Source organism: Bos indicus, chromosome 10 (assembly GCF_029378745.1).
Source record: "Bos indicus isolate NIAB-ARS_2022 breed Sahiwal x Tharparkar chromosome 10, NIAB-ARS_B.indTharparkar_mat_pri_1.0, whole genome shotgun sequence".
Classification (NCBI taxonomy): domain Eukaryota; kingdom Metazoa; phylum Chordata; class Mammalia; order Artiodactyla; family Bovidae; genus Bos; species Bos indicus.
This window is the reverse complement of record NC_091769.1, coordinates 65,969,152-65,992,667: the sequence shown is the minus strand read 5'-3', so window position 1 is coordinate 65,992,667 and position 23,516 is coordinate 65,969,152.

Genomic DNA, 23,516 nt, shown 5'->3' with positions numbered 1-23,516 from the left:
AATGGTTAGTATTGGCACCAAACACTCAGGCTCACTAGTACTTAATAATCTCCCCTCAGTGGAGAAAGTATTTCAGGCATTCACAGCATAAATCCTCCTAGCACCTGCATGTAACTGAGCTCCAAATAGTCATTTAGGGCATTATTTGGAATCCCTTAGTAAATGTGAATCTGGGCGTTACCTTCCCTGTATCTTTCTTTGCATTTGGACATATTGAATCAGGCCAGACAAAGATTTGCATTTTGTTTCAACCAATAACAAGATTTAAATATTACTTGGCAAAGTGCTGATGCAATTATTCCATATCCCAGAGGGATAAAGAGACACAAAAATAATTATCCTCATTATGACCTGGATGAGTTAATCATTTATAATGATATTCTTTCTAATTCCACTTTACCCTTGGAAATCTAAGCAAGCCTGTGCCATCCATACAGAAAGGCAGTGAAAGCTTTGGCATTTGTATCATGAATTAGCTGCAAGGGCCAAAATATCTGTATTTTTTTTATTTCATTCATTGCTTTGCTACTCAGTTTGAGAAAGCTTTTTTAAGCACCTATATAGTGTGGTAAGATAAAGTAAAACTTAAAAGAAAGCTATTTAAAATGATAAGAGTTAATACTGAAATTTTAAAGAAAATTTTAAAAGAAAACAGGAGTAGGAAAATAAATTCAAACCAGGAGTGAAGGTAGTGTACAAACATATCTGACGTGAAATCCTATACATCGAGAGTGGGTCATAAATGTGACCCTAAGCTTCCTAGTATCCAAATAGAAGAAGCAAAAAAATGCTCTGGTGGGCACCTGAGGGTTGGGGGGTGCCCAGGAAAAAGTTTTGATAACATCTCAGGCATAGGAGCTTCCTAGTATTAAAAGTACTTGAAGCTGACTGTATCATCTAGTACATTCACAATATGTATACATTAAAAAAAGAAGCAAACCCTGAAATTGCTGCTTCAAATCAGGTGGGAGATGTTATTTAGATAGAAATCTTAAAGAAAAGTTCTGTAACTAGGAACTGTCAACATTTAGCTCCTAAATTATAACAAATCTGTAAGGAATATGGATCTGTAATATATTAAAGTTTAATAACCCTAGATATTAGCCAAGAAACTGCTCTCTATATAATTTCTTGATGTATATTTAAGGCTTTTCATATGTACATCAAGAATATAATTTTTATAAAGGCAGGTATGTCCAAGAGTTTGCACAGAAGTAACAAAATAAAAGTTGTTTGTGCCTAAATCATCCCATCTGTGCCTCTTGGACAGTATTCAATACTCTTCACAACCACATGCATCAAGCAATTGGCTAAATATCCTTGTAGACAGGATGTCTCCTATTTGCATTTGAAGTACTCTTCTGTTTAAAATATAAATGCAATTAATTTGCATTATTTATTTAATCTGTCTTTGCATACTAATATCACAAAAACTGATACTAAATGTCAGGTCATTATCAGCATACCTCACAATATCTTCATCTTCAGTAAATTTATAATTAAAAACAACAAAAAAACTACTCTTAACTGTCTTGGAAGCTTTACTGCTTGCCCACCTCCTACTATGGGCTGTGCCGCCCACCACTATCTTTGAAGTTGGCTCATCTGGTAACAGACTAACTCCAAGCTGCAGTGCACACCTACCATTTAAAAACTTAGATGTTGTCCATGTGACAGATTTAATCAGTCCCTTGGTCTCTCAGACATGCAGCTGTTGGTGAATTCTTTTTTGCTAGTGTAATATTGTAAGTGCCTTAAGTTAGAATTAAAGCTGCCATTAAATTTTCATCTTGTTCTTCAAGAAGACTGTTTTCTGGAAGTAGCATGTGTATACATTTTTAAGTGGCAGTGCCAAAGAGATGCTTTATACTATATCAAATCTTTCGTGTTCAGAAAGAATGGCCCAGTTTAAGAGAAAAGTCAGTAAATAATCTAAGTTGTTGGATCTGGGCAAAAGCAGGTTGCCTAGAATTACTGGTAAAAATAAAAATATGACCCTCTTTGGCAGTTTTATGCTACAGATGCTGCATTTAAGATGACAGCATTGAAATCCAGAAAAACACGTGGGATTTATGGAAAGTCTCTTCGTGGCCAGATTGCCTGGCCCCTACAATGCAAAATGTCACTTCTGAAACACATCATTTACCAGTCCTTCAGCAAAACAAACAACCTTTAAAAAGTCCCCCATGGAACCAACGAGGTAAATAGTAATAGAGTTGGAATGTCATCATGATCAAGAGAGAATGGAGCTTCAGATATTGCCAACTTTTTGTGGAGAAGTCAAAAAAGCAAAGGAAACTAAAATTGAATATTGAACAGAAAAAGCCTTTGAAATAACCAAATGAATTTTTGACAACTACTAAGTTCGTGTCCTGGGGTATGCCCGGGACAGGTATGCCCAGTATGGTCAGGGAGACAGAAGGTACCAGTGAATACTTATCCAGTTGAGAAGGAAAATGAGGACTCCAGGGATTGGGAAATTTATCTAAAGATTATGTCTTGCTGTAATTGTTTTCCTATGAATTCTATAGAAAATTCTATAGATATGAATTCTATATCTGGGCCTATAACAGGAGCCACCTATATATTTCCACTGCCATGTTGGCCAGGTAAAAAAATATGTCAAATGTTTAATCTTATTCTAATGAAAGCTAGAGTACAGAAAAAGATATATTAAGCTTCTATTATTCTATAGGAAGGAGTTCTAATCATCTGATGTTTTGGCTTGTGATCTGATATTCAGAATAATTGAGTGTTAGGGTCAGACAGTCTTGGGATATTCCAGGCTTTAGCACTACTTAGCTATGCTATCTTGACTGAGCAAGTTTTATAACCTACTGAAGCTTCAGACTTCCCATCTGTCAAATGGGATAGAATCTTCTTCACAGTGTTTACCAAATAATGTGAATTATGTTGGGCTTTTATCAGTGTGTGTCATATACTAACTGCTTAATAAAGTGTAGCTGGTATTATTAGAGAAAACAAACTAGAACTCTACATCCTAATAAGTGGTATGAAATTATTCTCATCTAAAGCCCCAAGTACTGAGTAAGGTGCATCCTACAAGAAGAAGAACAGTGAAAGTGTTAGTTGCTCAGTCGTGTCTGACTCTTTTTGACCCCACAGACTGTAACTCACCAGGCTCCTCTGTCCATGGAACTCTCCAGGCAAGAATACTGGAGTGGGTAGCCATTCCCTTCTCCAGAGGATCTTCACAAACCAGGGATCAAACCTAGGTCTCCCCACTGCAGGCAGATTCTTTACCATCTGAGCCACCATGGACAAGACAAAAATCTGAATAGTGGACAGATTTAGAAGATAAAGAGTATTCCAAATAACAACAAACTTCATGCCTTCTTTGAAGACTGTGATACAGCTACAAATTGGTTAAGCAACAAAACACTACAGTCCTCCAAGTTTATCCATGTTGCTACAAATGCCAAAGTTTCATTTTTTGTTATGGCTACATAGTATTCCATTATGTATAAATACCACATCTTTATCCATTCATATGTTGATGTAAATAATGCTGCAATGAACACTGGGGTGTACATGTCTTTTTTAATTAGTGGGGTTTATTTTGGGGATTATATACCCAGGTAGGTGTTCGTGGGGTTCTCAAGGCAAGAATGCTGAAGTGGCTTGCCATTCCGTTCTCCAGGGGACCACGTTTTGTCAGAACTCCCACCATGACCCGTCCATTTTGGCTGGCCCCACACGGCATGGCTCATGATCACCTGGGAAAAGGCAAAAAGATAGGAAGGACACTGAAAGATGAACTCCCCAGGTTTGTAGATGCCCAATATGCTACTGGGTAAGAGTGGAGAAATAAATGCAGAAAGAATGAAGAGATGGAACCTGGTAATGGAAGTAAAGTCGATTGCTGGAAAGAACCATATTGCATAGGAACCTGGAATATCAAGTCCATGAATCAGGAATTAGAAGTAGTCAAACAGGAGAAGAAACTCCAATACTTTGAGCTGAAGCTGAAACTCCAAATCTTTGGCCACCTGATGCAAAGAACTGACTCATTGGAAAAAACCCTGATGCTGGGAAAGAGTGAAGGCAGGAGGAGAAGGGGATGATAGAGGATAAGGTGGTTGGATGGCATCACCAACTCAATGGACGTGAGTTTGGGCAAGCTCTGGGGGTTGGTGATGGACAGGAAAGACTCTCATGCTGTAGCCCATGGGGTCACAAAGAGTCAGACATGACTGAGCGACTGACCTGACTGACTGAAACAGGAGATGGCAACAGTGAGCATCGACATTTTAGGAGTCAGTGAACTAAAATGGACCAGAATGGATGAATTTAATTCAGATGACCATTATATCTACTACTGTGGGCAAGAATCTCTTAGAAGAAATGGAGTAGCCCCCATAGTCAACAAAAGAATCCAAAATGCACTACTTGGGTACAGTCTCAAAAATGACAGAATGATCTCTATTCTTTTACAAGGCAAACCACTCAATATCACAGTAATCCCAGATTATGCCCCAAACACTAATGCCAAAGAAGCTGGAATTGAATTGTTCTAAGAAGACCTACATGGAGAAGGCAATGGCACCCCACTCCAGTACTCTTGCCTGGAAAATGCATGGACAGAGGAGCCTGGTAGGCTGCAGTCCATGGGGTCGCTAAGAGTTGGGAACGACTGAGCGACTTCACTTTCACTTTTCACTTTCATGCACTGGAGAAGGAAATGGCACCCCACTCCAGTGTTCTTGCCTGGAGAATCCCAGGGACGGGGAAGCCTGGTGGGCTGCCGTCTCTGGGGTCACACAGAGTTGGACACGACTGAAGTGACTTAGCAGCAAGCAGACCTACAAGACCTTCTAGATATAACACCAAGATGTACTTTTCATCATAGGGGACTAGGAAGCAAGGGTAGGAAGTCAAGAAGTACCTGGAGTAACAGACAAGTTTTGCCTTGGAATATAATGAAGGAGGGCAAAGGCTAACAGAGTTTTGCCAAGATAACGCACTGGTCAAAGCAAACACCCTCTTCCAACAACACAAGAGAAGATTCTATACATGGACATCACCAGATGGTCAATACCAAAATCAGATCGATTATATTCTTTGCAGCCAAAGATGGAGAAGTTCTACATAATCAGCAAAAACAAGGCCAGGAGCTGACTGTGGCTCAGATCATGAACTCCTTAATGCCAAATTCAAACTTAAATTGAAGAAAGTAGGGAAAAACACTAGACCATTCAGGTAGGACTTAAATCAAATCCCTTACAATTATACAGTGGAAGTGAAAAATAGATTCAAGGGACTAGATCTGATAGACAGAGAGCCTGAAGAACTATGGATGGAGGTTCATAACATTGCACAAGAGGTGGTGATCAAAACCATCCCCAAGAAGAAGAAATGAAAAAAGGCAAAATGGTTATCTGAGGATGCCTTACAAATAGCTGAGAAAACAAGAGAAGTGAAAGGCAAAGGAGAAAAGGAAAGATATACCCATCTGAATGCAGAGCTCCAAAGAAGAGCAAGGAAACATAAGAAAGCCTTCCTCAGTGATCAATGCAAAGAAATAGAGGAAAACAACAGAATGGGAAAGACTAGAGCCCTCTTCAGGAAAATCAGAGATACCAAGGAAACATTTCAAGTAAAGATGGGCACAATAAAGGACAAAAACAGTATGGACCTAAGAGAAGCAGAAGATATTAAGAAAAGGTGGCAAGAATACACAGAAGAACTATACAAAAAAAAGATCTTCTTGACCCAGATAACCACGATAGTGTGATCACTCACCTAGAGTCAGATATCCTGGAATGTGAAGTCAAGTGGGCCTTAGGAAGCATCACTACAAACAAAGCTAGTGGAGGTGATGGAATTCCAGGTGAATTATTTCAAGTCATAAAAGATAATGCTGTGAAAGTGCTGCACTCAATATGCCAGCAAATTTGGAAAACTCAGCAGTGGCCACACGACTGGAAAAGGTCAGTTTTCATTCCAATCCCACCGAAGGGCAATGGCAAAAAATGTTCAGACTATCACACAATTGCACTCATCTCACACACTAGCAAAGTAATGCTCAAAATTCTCCAAGTTAGGCTTCAACAGTATGTGAACTGAAAACTTCCAGATGTTTGAGGTGGATTTAGAAAAGGCAGAGGAACCAGAGATCAATTTGTCAACATCCATTGGATCATAGAAAAAGCAAGAGAATTCCAGAAGAATATCTACTTGTGTTTCATTGACTATGCCAAAGCCTTTGACTGTGTGTATCACAACAAACTGGAAAATTCTTCAAGAGATGGGAATACCAGACCACCTTACCTGCCTCCTGAGAAACCTGTATGCAGGTTAAGAAGTAACAGAACTAGACATGGAACAATGGACTGGTTCCAAATTGGGAAAGGAGTATGTCAAAGCTGTATATTGTCACCCTGCTTATTTAATTATATGCAAAATGCCAGGCTGGATGAAGCACAAGCTGGAAGCAAGATTTCAGGGAGAAATATCAGTAACCTCAGATGTGCAGATGACACCACCTTAATGGCAGAAAGTGAAGATGAACTGAAGAGCCTCTTGATGAAAGTGAAAGAGGAGAGTGAAAAAGCTGGCTTAAAACTCAACATTCAGAAAACTAAGATCATGGCATCTGGTCCCATCACTTCATGGCAAGTAGATGGGGAAACAATGGAAACACTGAGAGACTTTATTTTCTTGGGCTTGAAAATCACTGCAAATGGTGACTGCAGCCATGAAATTAAAAGACGTTTGCTCCTTGGAAGAAAAGCTATGACAAACCTAGAGAGTATATTAAAAATCAGAAACATTACTTTACCGACTAAGGTCCGTCTATTCAAAGCTATGGTTTTTCCAGTAGTCATATATGGATGTAAGAGTTGGACCATGAAGAAAGCTGGCTGCCTAAGAATTGATGCTTTTGAACTGTAATGTTGGATAAGACTTTTGAATCCCTTGGACTGCAAGGAGATCAAACCAGTCAATCCTAAAGGAAAATATGTCCTGAACACTCATTGGAAGAACTGATGCTGAAGCTAAGCTCCAATATTTTGGCCACCTGATGTGAAGAACTGACTCATTGGGAAATACCCTGATGCTGGGAAAGACTGAAGGCAGGATGAGAAGGGGATTACAGAGGATGAGATGGTTGGATGGTCTATCACCAGCTTGATGGGCATGAGTTTGAGCAAGCTCCGGGAGTTGGTGATGGACAGTGAAGCCTGGGGTGCTGCAGTCCATGGGATCACAAAAAGTCAGACATGTCTAAGCAACTAAACTGAACTGAACTGAATGTTAGTTCTATTTTTAGTTTTTTGAGAGTATAATCTTTAGGAATTGTGATTCACTCTTTGTATACCTATAATATGTAATGTTGTACATCAACTATATTTCAATAAACATAAATAAATAGTCCTTAAAAAAAATACACCCACTGCAGTCATGAGGTTCTATTAACCAAAGAAGAAACAAATTCATACATGGTAAATATTAAACTCTCCATTTTTGAAAAATGTATTGTCATTTTTTTTTAATTTAGAAAATCTCTAGGTTCTTGGATAAGTGAGAGTGAAAATCATTGATTCAATTTTGTAGAATCATTTTGCAGATGAGTAAAGGCCTTTATCTTAGTTTAGCAATTAACATGTTTATATCAGAGGGTGGAAATTTGACTTCCATGTCTGCTAACTCACCTTGTTACAGACAAATTGCTTAATCCTCTTATTAATCATCCTCCTCATCCATAAAATAGCACAATAATATTTACCTACCTCATAGGGTGTTATGAGTCTTTATTAATTAATGTTTGGAAGATTATGATCCTTAAATGAAAGGAGCTGTCAAGTATAGTTATCATCTATTTTTGCATGATATGTTTGGAATAAGACTTTTAAGATGCTATTCCTGTGACAAAGGCCAATAAAGATATGCATTTGATTACTGACAAATACTCTATAAAGTGATTCCCTTTGGAAATGCTATGAGGGGTTTTATCAGATTCTAATTTTAGAATGTTTTCTTTTTAAAGAAAAGTTTCCTTTCCTCCTCCAACTGCAAGATTTAGCCAGTGATGAAAGAAGAGAATTAAAATTTCCCTCCATCATCAGAGCATTCTACATTCAGTCTTCACCTCAATCATAAACGCTCCTGAGATAGTCAGAGTTCATTCTTTTCAAGGTCAGGTTAGGGGAAGGATCTTCAAAAATAAGAAATTAGGGACATCAGTAAGCCATTTGTCTGTGTTCACTTCTTTATTTTTTCATCTTTGATTTATTTCCTCCTTTTGTACATTTTTTGTTAATACATCAACAATTCTTTTTTCCTCTTCAGGGAAGATATCTCAAACCTTACCACTGAATGTGGAATTTTAGTACCCAGAGACACACTGACTAGAAAATACGCCATTACAGTGATTCCTTTTCCCTTTCCTCTATTTTTTTTAATGGTGAGGACAGTTTTGAAAGACTATTGCAGGGCTGGATAATGCTTAGACTCTTGAAGGAAGCAGAGAGGAGACCAAAACTCTTCCACAAAGTTATCCACCCTACAAATTTACTTGCCAAAACACACATCTCATCTCATGCCTGTTCTGCTCAAAACCACCCTCTTGGAGATAAAGATCATGATTTAGGAGGTCTTTACAAATAAGCACCAATCTCCATCACAGTCTGTTGTCTGCCTTCCTCACCCCAAACCCTCAGCCTAAAATGCTTTTTTTCAACCTCAGACTAATCCTTCAAGACTCAGCTCAAAAGTTCTCTCTCCCACCATCCCAGAAAGTTAATTATAGCATCTTCTGTATTCTCAATAGTATTCAAAAACACTTGTGCATTAGCCATTGTTGGAATCATATACATATATATATACACATAACATATATATAATATATAAACATGTATAAAAATGATATACAATGCATTTATTTAAATGACATATTATTTGTATTTAAATTGTTTAAATTTTATTACATTTTTATTGTAGATTTATTTTTAAAATTTACGTATTTATCTGATTTATATTATGTCCACATATAGTTATTGTGTCAGTACTTTAATTAATCAGATATATTAAATATTATTGTGGCCCTAGTGGTTAACAACCCACCTGCCAATGCAAGAGACATAAAAGATCCAGGTTCAATCCCTGGATCAGGGAGATCCCCTGGAGAAGGGCATGGAAACCCACTCCAGTATTCTTGCCATGAGAATCCCATGAATAGAGGAACTGGTGGGCTCCAGTCCATAGGGTTGCAAAGAATCGGACACAACTGAAGAGACTTAACATGCATGTATGTATGGTCATATAAGTATGCATTTATTTATAATGTATATATTTTATTTATCAGATCAGTCGCTCAGTCGTGTCCGACTCTTTGCGACCCCATGAATCACAGCACGCCAGGCCTCCCTGTCCATCACCAACTCCCGGAGTTCACACAAACTCACGTCCATCGAGTCAGTGAGCCATCTCATCCTCTGTCGTTCCCTTCTCTTGCCCCCAATCCCTCCCAGCATCAGGGTCTTTTCCAGTGAGTCAACTCTTCGCATGACGTGGCCAAAGTACTGGAGTTTCAGCTTTAGCATCATTCCTTCCAAAGAAATCCCAGGGCTGATCTCCTTCAGAATGGACTGGTGGGATCTCCTTGCAGTCCAGGGGACTCTCAAGAGTCTTCTCCAACACCACAATTCAAAAGCATCAATTCTTCAGCGCTCAGCCTTCTTCACAGTCCAACTCTCACATCCATACATGACCACTGGAAAAACCATAGCCTTGACTAGACGAACCTTTGTTGACAAAGTAATGTCTCTGCTTTTGAATATGTTATCTAGGTTGGTCATAACTTTCCTTCCAAGGAGTAAGCGTCTTTTAATTTCATGGCTGCAGTCACCATCTGCAGTGATTTTGGAGCCCAGAAAAATTAAGTCTGACACTGTTTCCACTGTTTCCCCATCTATTTCCCATGAAGTGGTGGGATGGGATGCCATGATCTTGGTTTTCTGAATGTTGAGCTTTAAGCCAACTTTTTCACTCTCCACTTTCACTTTCATCAAGAGGCTTTTGAGTTCCTCTTCACTTTCTGCCATAAGGGTGGTGTCATCTGCATATCTGAGGTTATTGAGATTTCTCCCGGCAATCTTGATTCCAGCTTGTGTTTCTTCCAGTCCAGCATTTCTCATGATGTACTCTGCATAGAAGTTAAATAAACAGGGTGACAATATACAGCCTTGACGTACTCCTTTTCCTATTTGGAACCAGTCTGTTGTTCCATGTCCAGTTCTAACTGTTGCTTCCTGACCTGCATATAGGTTTCTCAAGAGGCAGATCAGGTGGTCTGGTATTCCCATCTCTTTCAGAATTTTCCACAATTTATTGTGATCCACACAGTCAAAGGCTTTGGCATAGTCAATAAAGCAGAAATAGATGTTTTTCTGGAACTCTCTTACTTTTTCCATGATCCAGCAGATGTTGGCCATTTGATCTCTGGTTCCTCTTCCTTTTCTAAAACCAGCTTGAACATCAGGAAGTTCACGGTTCACATATTGCTGAACTCATTACTATTTAATTAGCATTTATTTATTATTTATATTTAGAGTGTATTCAATTAAATATTAAATTTGAAATAAATATAATTAAGAACCCATCTGTACCAGGCTTGTGTGAATTCCTTTAGGATAAGAATGCAGAATGAAATTCAAACTCAATTCACCACTACGATCATATCTACTTTTTATTGATCTTGGTGGTCTCTCATGTTTTTACTTTTACCAAAAAGAAAGAAAATACTAGAATGAAAATCTTTGGTAATGCATATTTGTGGGTCTGTTGAGTGACATTTCTTTGCAGTCCCTTATTGACTGGAACAAAGGATGTGAGCATCTTTAGGATCCTCGTTACACACTGTTACATACTGCTGATTTTTCATCCTAGTTGCAAAATTCTAGCGTTCTTAGAGAATCTTACATTCTCAAGTGGTGGTTGCAGCAAAGACTAGAAGCAGCCTGCTACTGGTGCCACCACAGTCCTTGAAAATGGAAAGATAGACATTTCCACATTCTTTTCTTTCATGGATGATTATAACAAAATGGAAACCTTGTGTTAGCAATTGGCTTAGAGCATCCAATGGATGAATATCATGTTACACAAATGACCAGAGACCTGTTGGATAAACAAGATAAACTCAGAATTGCATTCTTTCCCAGAATCTAAGAGTAGCACTTTAGAGCAGGGATTCACAATTCTGTTTCTAGGCTATTTTTAAAATATCAAAGAGAAGGACCAGATGTCACAATGAATTAATATCCTAGACTTCCAAATCTGGAGACATAGGTTCAAATTCTCCCTGGTTGAAAGTAAATATGAGCATTCTGTCTTCTTGGAGATCCCTTGTGGATATTTCATTCACCGCAAATTTGACAGTTTGACAGGATGATCCCAGCATCTTCTTTTTCATCATGACCTGAGGGCTGAAAGCTCAGATGAGGTGAGGCAGGTGCCATATATAACTGAGCCGAAGTAAGAATCAGCCTGGTCTCCCACTCCCCTCACCACACATTCCTCTTGGGACTCCTATCTACTTTTCAACATTTCCCCTTCAAGAGCACCGACTTACACAGCTGTTGCTTAAGAGAGGCAGGAAATAAAGAAGGAGGAGCTCTGGCTCGTCGACTGACTTAGTGATGGAGAAGTCGAGAGCCATCAAAGTGCAGCTGTGAAATCCATCAGCTCAGCCAGGGTAGTGACGCAATCCATCCAAGTGGATCTCATAGAGGTGTTCCCCAAGCAAGGGTCCCTCAGTGACACACACCTCTATTCTCTACTGGAGTCAGTTTCTGAGACCTCATCACAGAGGTTCTGCAATAACATTAGCATCCTTATCCCCAACCTCCATCTCTTTTAGGATGTCTTCCTGATACATCAGGGTCGCATATCCCTTTTTGTGCTCTCATCATATTCTTCTCTCAGTATGACTCACACTGGTAATTGCCTTCACTTGTCTGTTTCCCCCACTGGATTCCATGGGAACAGAGAATGCAGCTACCCAATTCACTGGTATATCCCCTATTGCATAGCAGAAAACATGTCCATCTCTAGATTCATCCTCTGACTTTGTCTTTTTAAGCATTTTAGTAAGATCTTCTGGATCACTCTGGAAACCATCGGAGACATCTTTGTAAAAGGAAGAGTGGTGTGGAAGAGACTCTCCTGATGGGTCCTGAGAGGAGGGAGTTGTCTCAGCTCCCTGCCAGCGGGGCATCTCAGCTCAAGGGAACTAGATTTGCACCAGAAACTCCATGCAGGTCCTTGCGTGAGACATGTGACTGGTGTGATGATCAAAAGTAAGAAGCGATCTTTCTTAAAGAGACACAGGAATGGAAGGAAGCAAGTGGAGCATCCTTTACTCAAGGAATGTCAGCCTGAAACCTAGAAAAACAGCAATCAGGGAAAACTGGACTGAGGAATTTTTAATCAAAAAAACGAACTACATGTACAACCTTACCTTAAAGCTGCTTTTCTTTCTAGAGGTGCCTTAAGTTGAGTCTTCAACTTAAACTATTTAAACAAACATTTAACAAGGCAGAAGGAGCTTATTCTTTTGTGTGACTCCCTCCAAACAATTTTCCCATGGGATCCAAGTGAAGAAAGGCTGGCTGTTCCTAGACTTTCTATTGTAAATAGCTGGGCTGTGCACTTATCTCTGACATAGATGCCCTGCCTTTGAGTTCAGCTATATCAAACCGTGAGCATATGTTTTAAAAAAAAAAAAAATGTCCTTTTAAGGCATACCAAAGACTGTTGAAGTATTTCTTTTTCCCTGTAGAAACCTAGGAATGAATTCCTCACCACTGAAGAAAAGTCCAGAAGAGAAAAGGGCCAGGTAGAGAAGGAACCCAGAGGGCTGGTCAAGGCAGATCTGGAAAGACCAGCCCCCAGACTCTAACTTGCAGTCCTGGGAAATCTCAGGGAACCTGTCTCTTTCTCTTTCATTTTTTCTGAAAAATATTACACTGAGCTTCTCTTCTGTGCTTCACTGCACCCCGGTGTTTGGGATGGTTGCATCCCACCTCTCTTAGACTTGGGTGCTAAAACCTCCCAGAGTGGGGATTTTTAAGAAAGTAGGTTTAAAACTATCAGCAAGTGAAGAGAGAAAGCCAAATTGCTCTCGTGCTTGAGCCCATGGGCCAATTTGTTTGTAATTGGATTGGTATGCAGGAAAGATAGAGCTGTCTGGGGGAAATGCTCCATGACCCCTCTTTTCAGGGGACGTTCCTTCTGACGCTGCTCCTAGCCCAGCGCCAGCCCCCATGGGGGAAAGGCAGAGAGACCTCAAGCCCGGAGGAAAGGGGCCAATCCTGTGTGCTCGCAAGACAGAAGGGCAACAGAGAATGCCTCCAAATAAACCCAGAAGTCAGAGCACATATTGTAAGGGCTGTGTCCAAAGTCAAAGACTGTGGGCCAAGGAGGCAGCTTGGATGAGGGGAGGGGAGGAGAGGGGCCTCCAACATGAGGCTAACAGCCTCCCCAGACCAGGAACCTAAGGAAGTCTTTAAGAAAATGAAATTGCTGCCACTTCTGTTTCCCCCTCAGTTGAGCCCAGAGGGTCCAACTGTTAGGCAATCATAGAAATGCCATCCCAAGGCCAGCTGCAGCTTCAGAGGCTGAAAAATCTTGGCTTGGGAAGACACAGATCTGGGTTCTAATCTGGGTTTTGCTATTTCCTTTTTATGAGACTTTAGGCAAGATATTTAACCCAACTGAACCTCAGTTTTCAGATCTGTAAAGTGAAACCAATAATTCCTACCAGAAGGTTGACTTAAAGGGTTTAAAATCTTGGAAAGTCATATTGGGTACCATTCATTACCACTTAGCACTGTCGCACTCCCTGCCTGTAGGTTCCTGTTTATGGTCAGGTGCTAGAGGCCTGGGAACTACGTATCCCAGACTTCCTCTCTGCCAAGCTTTTGGATATGACATGTTTAACAGTAACATTCATTTGTGAATATATTTGTGAGGTTGGAGAGAGCAAGGGCCCCTCCTCCTCTGTCAGTAACGGTGGGGGACACTGAATGTGGTCATCAGCAGGTGGGCCCAGTGGGGCAGCTGGCTGGTCTCTTTCACAGCCAGGCCTCAGCTTCAGGGCTGTGGGTAACATAATTTCCTGCAGCTTCCTGATCTCAGACAGCAGCCTGTGGGGGTTCAAACCTGAAAGTTGGGAGTAGCCCACCTTGCTTTCTTAACTCCAGGTTTTTCCACAATCTGGCAAGCACCGCATTTGTTTTCTATTGCAGTGTAGCAAGTGACAGCAAACTTAGCAGCCTGATGATTAACACTGGTGCTGCTCAGATGCTCATTCATGTCTGACTCTTTGCAACCCCATGGACTATAGTTTGCCAGGCTCCTCTACCCATGGGATTTCCAGGCAAGAATATTGGAGTGAGTTGCCATATCCTTCTCCAGGGTGTTCCTGACCCAGGCATCAAACCCATGTCTTCTGCATTGATTGGCAGGCGGATTCTTTACCACTGTGCCACCTGGGAAGCCCTTAGTAGCCCCATTTATTAGTAACCTCATTTATTACCTCTACCAGCTCTGTAGGTCAGAAGTTAAAGCTCAGTGGGCTTCTGTGCTCAGGGTCTCACAAGGCTGAAACCAAGGTTTCAGTTAGGTCGGGATCTTACCTGGAGGCTCTGGAAAGATTTTACCCCCAAGCTCATTCAGGTAATTGGCAGAATTCATCTCTTTATGGTTTGGGGATTGAGGTCCCCAGTTCCTTGATAGCTGTCAGCTAGAGGCCTCTTCAGCTCCTAAAAGCCACCCACATTCTTCCCCACCTGGCTTCCTCCACCTTCAAACTAGCTATGGCACATGAAGTCTTTCTTACACTGCAGGAACAGCAGGACCCCTCAGGTCGAATGCCCTCACATTTCTGACTCTCTCTTCTGCTCTCAGCTGAGAACATGCCCTGGTTTTAAGGGCTCTTGTGACTAGATCAGGCCACCCAGGTAATCTCTTTCTTAAGATAAACTATGCCATGTAACGTAATATAATCACAGGGATGATATATGAGCACATTCAGAGCTTCTGGGATTAGTAGGCGAACTTCTTTGGGAGACCATTTTAGAAATTCTGCCTGCTATAGCACCTAATTCCCTCTATTAAATCATGTTCTGCTTGAAAACCTAGAGGGATTTCTGTTTTCCTACACTGAACCGTAAGTGACCTAAGATCACTCTCTGCAAACAAACTCTGAAACAGAGAAAACAACCCTTCAGATTATGATGATCTTACCCTTAGAGCATTCTGGACCCTCACCCAACAAATGTCAGTTCAGCAGTTATTTAGCAACTGTTATGTACCAGTTTGTGCCATTTTTCAGAGAATCCCAAGAGAATAAGAAACCTTATGAACGTGGTCTATTGGGTAATCCTCTACAGGAAGAAAGGGTTTCAAGATACTGTCAGAGATCTTAAGAGATGTTAGGTTCAAAAGCATCACTCATATACTCAAGAAATATTGATTGAGCTGACATCTACTCAGGGTCAGGCGTTGCCTTAAGTACAAGTGATTCAAAGACCAATGAGGCCAATTACTGGCCTAAAACATCTTAAAGCTAATAGAGGAGCCAGATATGCCATTGTCATAAAAGGTTGTAATAATATAACTTTTTTTTTCTTTTTTACAAGTTACCCTACACTATGTTACTTTGCATACATTATCTTATTCAAACTTCACCTTAAGCCCATGAGTTAGATACAATTATTTTCTAAATTTTACAGAGGAGGAAACTGAGACTGAAAATAGTTGTCACTTCTCTAGGAAAAGATATATCTTGGTTTGCAAACACATAGGCTCAATTTGAATACCGGAGAAGGCAATGGCACTCCACTCCAGTACTCTTGCCTGGAAAATCCCATGGATGGAGGAGCCTGGCAGGCTGCAGTCCATGGGGTCACTAGGAGTCGGACACGACTGAGTGACTTCACTTTATTTTTTCACTTTCATGCATTGGAGAAGGAAATGGCAACCCACTCCAGTGTTCTTGCCTGGAGAATCCCAGGGACGGGGGAGCCTGGTGGGCTGCCGTCTATGGGGTCGCACAGAGTCAGACACGACTGAAGTGACTTAGCAGCAGTAGCAGTAGTGGATAATATCGAATGTCTAACAGTTTCACTTCCCACAGCCAGAACTACTCTCTATCTTGAAGAACTAGCCTTTGAGTCTCCTTGGCACACATAAATGGAGAGACCAAAGTGCTTGGGAGTGCACTGCCCCTGGGTGGTCCTTAACCAATAACTGATGGATGTGAGAGTCTGAAAACTCTGGTTTCATTGCCTTCGTTCAGGACAACTCCAAGGCTTGATTTATAGAGTTAATAAGTTTGCCTGCATAATCGGGAAAAAACCACCCTCTGTGTAATTTTGTGATTGCATACTCACTTGGTTTCCTCCCCTTCCTGCCCTCTGCCTCTCACCCACTACTTTCCTAGCTTCCCTTGGGAATTTCCTTACAAATATTTGTTCACAGATCTGAGAATCTGCCCTAAGACACCTCTGCTCTGATATATATGCTATACTGCTGTGGGAACCCAGAAAAGAGAGTGATATTAACTCAGTCTGGGGAAGTCGGCAAAGACTTGACAAAGAAAGTCATATTTTCTCCTGGAAGATAAGCAGAGGTCTGTCAAGGAGGATGAGTTGGAAGAAGAGCTTTCTAGGCAGCATGCGTGCTAAGTTGCTTCAGTCATGTCTGACTCTTTGTGACCCTATGACTGTAGCCCACCAGGATCCTCTGTCCATGGGATTCTCCAGGCAAGAATACTGGAGTGGGTTGCCATGCCCTCCTCCAGGGGATCTTCCCAACCCAGAGATTGAACCCACATCTCCTGTGTCTCCTACATTGGCAGGCAGAGGGACACACAAAACCAGAAACACAGGGAAATGAATGCAAGTCAAAGAATGGATTAAAAACTTGTATATGCTGAGGCAGAAAATAGATGAAATTGAGGGCCCGCCAGAGATTAGAACTCTTGCATCAGGAGAAGCACCAAAGAATATTAAGGAATCATGGACCATGATCAGATGTGTGTTTTCATGTAACAAATATTGAGTGTTTATAATGAAGGTAGGAAGCCAACCCAGGTACTAGGGATATCAAAGTCAAGACCAATCCAGATTATAACCTTCACTGAGTTACCAAATAATTCTTTTGGTTCAATACAGTAATTGCTTCTTAAATGAACAATGCAAAGAACCAGAGGATAACAAGAAAAAGGGAAATACTAGAGATTTTCTTTTTAAGGTTTTCTCTTCAAGAAAATTGGAGTATCAAGGAAAGATTTCATGCAAGGACAGGCACAGTAAAGAACAGAAATGGTAAGGACCTAACAGAAGCAGAAGAGATTAAGAAAACGTGGCAAGAATATACAGAAGAACTATACAAAAAAAGGTCTTAATTATCAGGATAACCATGATCATGTGATCACTCACCTAGAGCTACACATCCTGGAATGTGACATCAAGTGGGCCTTAGGAACCATCACTATGAACAAAGCTAGTGGAGGTGATGGAATTCCAGCTGAGCTATTTCAAATCCTAAAAGATGATGCTGTTGAAGTGCTGTACTCAATATGCCAGCAAATTTGGAAAGCTCAGCAGTGGCCACAGGACCAGAAAAGATCAATTTTCATTCCAATCCAAAAGAATGGCAGTGCCAAAGAATGTTAAAACTACCAGACAATTGTATTCATTTCACTTGCTAGTGAGGTTATGCTCAAAATCCTTCAAGCTAGATTTCAGCAGTACATGAACCGAAAACTTCTAGATGTACAAGCTGGTTTTTACAAAAGGCAGAGGAACCAGAGTCTTCTCCAGGGGATCTTCCTGGCCGAGGGATCAAACCTGGGTCTCCTGCCTTGAAGGAAGATTCTTTACCATTTGAACCACCTGGGAAGCCCTAAGGCTTTGACTGTGTGGACCACTGCAAACTGTGGAATAGTCTTAAAGAGATGGGATTACCAGAGCCTTACCATGCCCTAAGAAACCTGTATGCGGGTCAAGATTGGAAAAGGAGTAAGACAAGGATGTATATTACCACCCTGCTTATTTAACTTATATGCAGAGTGTATGCAAAATGCTGGGCTGGATGACTCACAAGCTGGAATCAAGATTGCCAGGAGAAATATCAATAACATCAGATATGTGGATGATACCACTCTAATGGCAGAAAGTAAAGAGGATCTAAACAGCCTCTTGAGCTCCCAAATCACTGCAGACAATGACTTGAGCCATGAAATTAAAAGGCACTTGCTCCTTGGAAGGAAAGCTATGGCAAACCTAGACAGCTTATTAAAAAGCAAAGACATCACTTTGCGGACAAAGTTCCTAATAGTTAAAGCTATGGTTTTTCCAGCAGTCATGTACGGATGTGAGAGTTGGGCCCTAAAGAAGGCTGAGCACCAGAGAATTGGTGCTTTTGAACTGTGGTGCTGGGGAAGATTTTGACTCCCTTGGACTGCAAGGAGATCAAACCAGTCAATTCTAAAGGAAGTCAACCCTGAATATTCATTGGAAGGACTGATACTGAAGCTGAAACTCCAATATTTTGGCCATCTGATATGAAGAGCTGACTCATTGGGAAAGACCCAAATGCTGGGAAAGATTGAAGGCAAAAGGAGAAGGGGGTGCCAGAGGATGAGATGGTTGGATAGCATCACCGACTCACTGAAGACATGAGTTTGAACAAACTCCGAAATATAGTGAAGAACAGGAAAACCTGGAGTGCTACAGTCCATGGGGTCTCCAAGAGTCAGACATAATTTAGCAACTGAACAACAGCAGTAACCACTAAATGCATGTGTCTGTTTATACTTAAGAATGATGTTTAGGTCCCCAGTCATATTAGCCACCTTTCAAGTACTCAGCAGCCACATGTAGCTGGTGGCTAGCTCGCTGGACAGCACAGGTATAGAACACTTGCATCATTGCAGGAAGGTCTATTGGATGGTGCTAGTCTAATCACACACGAGGATAGCTATAAGTTTTCCATCTAATTGTTAGTTTGTATGTGGCTATCTCCTGTGTAGTCTTTTTTAAAAGGCGCTTCCTGTGCCTTTCTTTTTTGCACAGGGGAATCTGAGGATTCTTTTGATTACACAACCACCTGCATTGGGCAATCAAATAGTAGTGGTGATTGTCAAAAGGCCAGGATTGCAGACATCCCTTTGAAAATGCACGTGGTCCTTTTATGTATTGGATGAGGGAGATATGCTCACACCTGCCTAGAGAGCCCAAGAAGTGGGATCTTCCTGCCTCAATCTGTTTACCTTGTTCTTTCTGAATGTTTATAGCTGAAAGCACATCCTCTAAAAACAAAATAGTATTCATGAAAGAGACACAAATTGAATTCCTCACCTGGAGTTCTATCATTTCCCCAAAAATGAAAGTAAAAGAGCCACTAGCAATAGTCTTCTCTGAAATCTGTTACTGTAATTAAAGCTGTTTTTTTTTTTAATTTACATGATAAGCTAATAGGAACTGAAATTTGCTTTGAAGAGTCATTACTCTTTACTTCTTAATCTTCCATTTTCTTACAAAAACTAGTGAACAAGAAAGTTTTTACTAATATATTAGAATAAACCTGTCATAAACATAAATTATGTAAACAAATATTTTAATCAAAGTGTCACTACAGGGAAATTTAAAGGTAACAATTCTGAAGTATGCAGTACAAAACTTAATGACTATGGCATTCAAAAACCCGGTTCAAAAAAAGAAACTCAATTCACTCTAAAGAGTCAATTTACTACTCAATTGAGAAAAGGTTGTATCTTTCCCTGTTTGTGGTACCACACAGCTTTCAGGCTCCAAACTAACACTGTTGACCTTCCACTCATATTTTGATTGGGTTGTACTCCTAATTTTTAAATAAAATGTTAAAAATAATACTAAAATAAATAAAAACATTGCTGACCTTATGAAAGCCCCCTCTTTATTATAATAATCAATAGGTCCAGGTTCGATGCACGATACTGGATGCTTGGGGCTGGTGCACTGGGATGACCCAGAGAGATGGTATGGGGAGGAAGGAGGGAGGAGGGTTCAGGATGGGGAACACATGTATACCTGTGGCATATTCATTTTGATATATGGCAAAACCAATACACTATTGTAAAGTTAAATAAAATAAAATTAAAAAAATAATCAATAGAAGTTAGTTATACATGAGAGGAGAGAAAATGCTGTATTTTAAAATAATAAAGTATCAACTTTTCTTGATTATGATGCCTGCTGAGAATCTTAACTTGGCTTTGTCGGACTTTTGCTAGTCTTAATTTATAATCAGCTGGTGACCACTAGCAGACGGGTTCCTAAAGGCCCAGAGCAGCTGCAGGAACCAGAGACTACGTAGCCAAGATTGTATTATCAGCAGGGTTGCTTTTTATAGATAGTTGGCTTGGCTTTGTTTGGGTTTTTTGTTTTTATTTTTGGGTAGCCCTTGGTTAATTCCGTTGGCCTGTCACCTGCAGGCAAAAGGGAACAAGATCATCCCTCTCTCCCCTTTGTCTAATTCCACCAGCCTAGGAGGGCGATAATGACCAAACTCTTGAATTTTCCTGTTGACTATAGAGAGGTGCATTGTATTCACAGTATATTCTTGCGGCCCTGCCACCAGATGAAAGGAAGAGCATGAAAGCACCAGCAGATCCGGGGCCCTGCCTTTCCAGCTTTAACATGCCAACAAACGTGGACGGGGCGCTCGGCTGACGGAGGCATCTGTTGTTCCTGTGCACCGGCTTCAGCTGGGAGCGGCTGAGAACAACAGGTGGCCTTGCTAATGGAACAGATTCACTCATTGTTTGTGTGTTTAATGAATCATTGAGTTACTGATCAGCAGTGGGCAATGGAAGCTGTTCAAACAGAAAGGCAGCCCAGCCATGAGGTGGAGCCGCCACCATGCTCCTTTGAAGCACTGCTGGCCCCAGGGGAATGCGGGAGGCTCAGGGGTTACTCCCTACAGTTCCCAGAGAAACTGGTAGCCAGAGGAGGGTGTTGTTTCTAATTGGGTGATGAAAGTCAGCAAGGGGAAAGAGACCAAAGGACCAAATGTAGAAGGGGAGGAAAGGAAAACATCTGAAATCAAAGGTTGAAGTAAAACCAAGAGACAGGTGTTTGCGGTGAACCGTGCAATAACCCTCATCTTGCCCCAGGTCCACAGGAAGCAGCCAAGTGGAGAAAGTCCCAGAGAAGTGAGAAAAAGCCAGGCTCAGGATGTGCTCAGAGAAGGCAATGGCAACCCACTCCAGTACTCTTGCCTGGAAAATCCCATGGATGGAGGAGCCTGGTAGGCTGCAGTCCATGGGGTCGCGAAGAGTCGGACATGACTGAAGCGACTTAGCCGCAGCAGCAGGATGTGCTGATTTTCGTTACAAAGGGTTCATGGTACAGTGAGGTCGCTCTGTCATATCAGGAGGCAAGCTGCTGCTGTTGCTGCTAAGTCGCTTCAGTCATGTCCGACTCTGTGTGACCCCAGAGACGGCAGCCCACCAGGCCCTGCCGTCCCTGGGATTCCCCAGGCAAGAACACTAGAGTGGGTTGCCATTTCCTCCTCCAGTGCATGAAAGTGAAAAGTGAAAGTGAAGTCACTCAGTCGTGTCCGACTCTTCGCGACCCCATGGATTGCAGCCTACCAGGCTCCTCTGTCCATGGGATTTTCCAGGCAAGAGTACTGGAGTGGGGTGCCATTGCCTTCTCCGTCAGGAGGCAAGACTGACCCTTATTTGTAGGATTCCCACATGTTGCATTGGGCTTTTCCTGTGAGTAGAATTTGACTGGATTCTACACCAGAATTGTATTTAATGGGCTGTGCTTTCCTTTCTTTCCCCACAAATAGGACTTGGTATTTGTCACCGTTAAACATCTGAATTTTAAGCAGATCTGTGGACTGGTGGCTCATCTCCATCAGCTCAACTTTATCAGCTATCTCATTCCCAGGAGCTTTTCTTTTGCCTTCACAATGAAGCTCCATGAGTTTTCCCAATTCAAACTTGGACTTCAACATTTTTACTTTTCTAATCAATCCATCATAGAGAAATATTTCTAGATTGGCCATCCTTTTCTATGCCTCTCCCAATACTCTCTGGAATCAATTTATGAACCCCTTCTTTCAAGTCATTCATCTATACCTCTTGTGTCATGATTTTCCACCATCCTTTTCTGGGTCTGGCAAACTTGTAGGTAGGTGCTGAGTTCTTTCAGATCTGATTGCTGTTTTTCCTTTTTTTTTTTTTTTTTACCAAAAACAACAGTACTTCTAATATTGAACATGAGTGTGCGCTTACTTGTCTGACTCTTTGAGACCTCATGAGTAGCCTGCCAGGGTCCTCTGTCCATGAGATTTCCTAGGCAAGAATACTGGAGTGGGTTGCCATTTCCTTCACCAGAGGATCTTCCTGACCCAGGGATCGAACCTGCATCTCTTCTGTCTCTAGCATTGGCAGATGGGTTCTTTACTAGTGTCACCTGGAAAGCCCCAATATTGAACACAGGTAATGCTGAAACGTCACATAATGATTAGTCAAATTCATTTCACCTGCCTTCACTAATCAAAGTTATTTTAAGACAAATGTCCTCCAAGTAGCACATAGCCTAAACAATGTTTGAGGGAGTTGTTTTCCAGGAACTTGGTATCTCACCTGTGATTAGTGGAAACTGAGTTGGTTAAGACTGGATAGGACCAATGACATTCCAACCGGGCATCTGCAGGTGTTCACCTGGTGATCTTTAGATGTCAGAGGACTGAAAAGTCCATAACCCACATCATGCTAAGCACCTCCATGTTTGAATGTACAGAGGCCTGTAGTTAGTTACATCTGTGCAGAACCATGATTTGTGTACTTTTCCCAATCATGTTCCCCCATATCCCCATGCTTCCCACATGCCCCATGCCTCAGACCACCTTGCTTCCCTATTTGTTATACCATAAATAACCCCAGACTCTTGACTTCAGAAGGCAGAACTGAGTTTTGTTTCTTCTCTTTTGGTCTGCCTTGTCAATAAGCCCTCTCTTTGCTGCAGGGCTTGGTGTCTCAGCATTTTGGCCCCTGATGGTCAGGCAAAACAAACTTTGTTTGGTTACAAAGCATTTTTACCAATTTTCCTTAGAAAATGGATCAAGAAATTTCTTCTTGGCTCTCCTTTTGCCACTTTTGTGGACTGTGGGTTTTTTTCTTCCTAAGGTAGGGGACCTATAAGAGAGATGGCAGAGTGTGGTTTGGTGAGGAGAGCCCTGTGGTTTGGATTAAGAAATGTGTTTTAACTCTGCCACTATCTCTAAAGCACCATTGGTTATATAGTCTCTATGGTAGAGACTGACAGGCTATTCACCAAATCAGTATCGTTTCTTCATGGATAACAGCCAAACCTAGTTCCCAGCCTTCCTTACAGTCAGGTGAGTCCTTCTGACAAGTTCCAACCAATAGAATGTGGACCAAGTTCAAGCAATTGGCAATCAGGCCTGGGTCATAATCCTTCTTGATG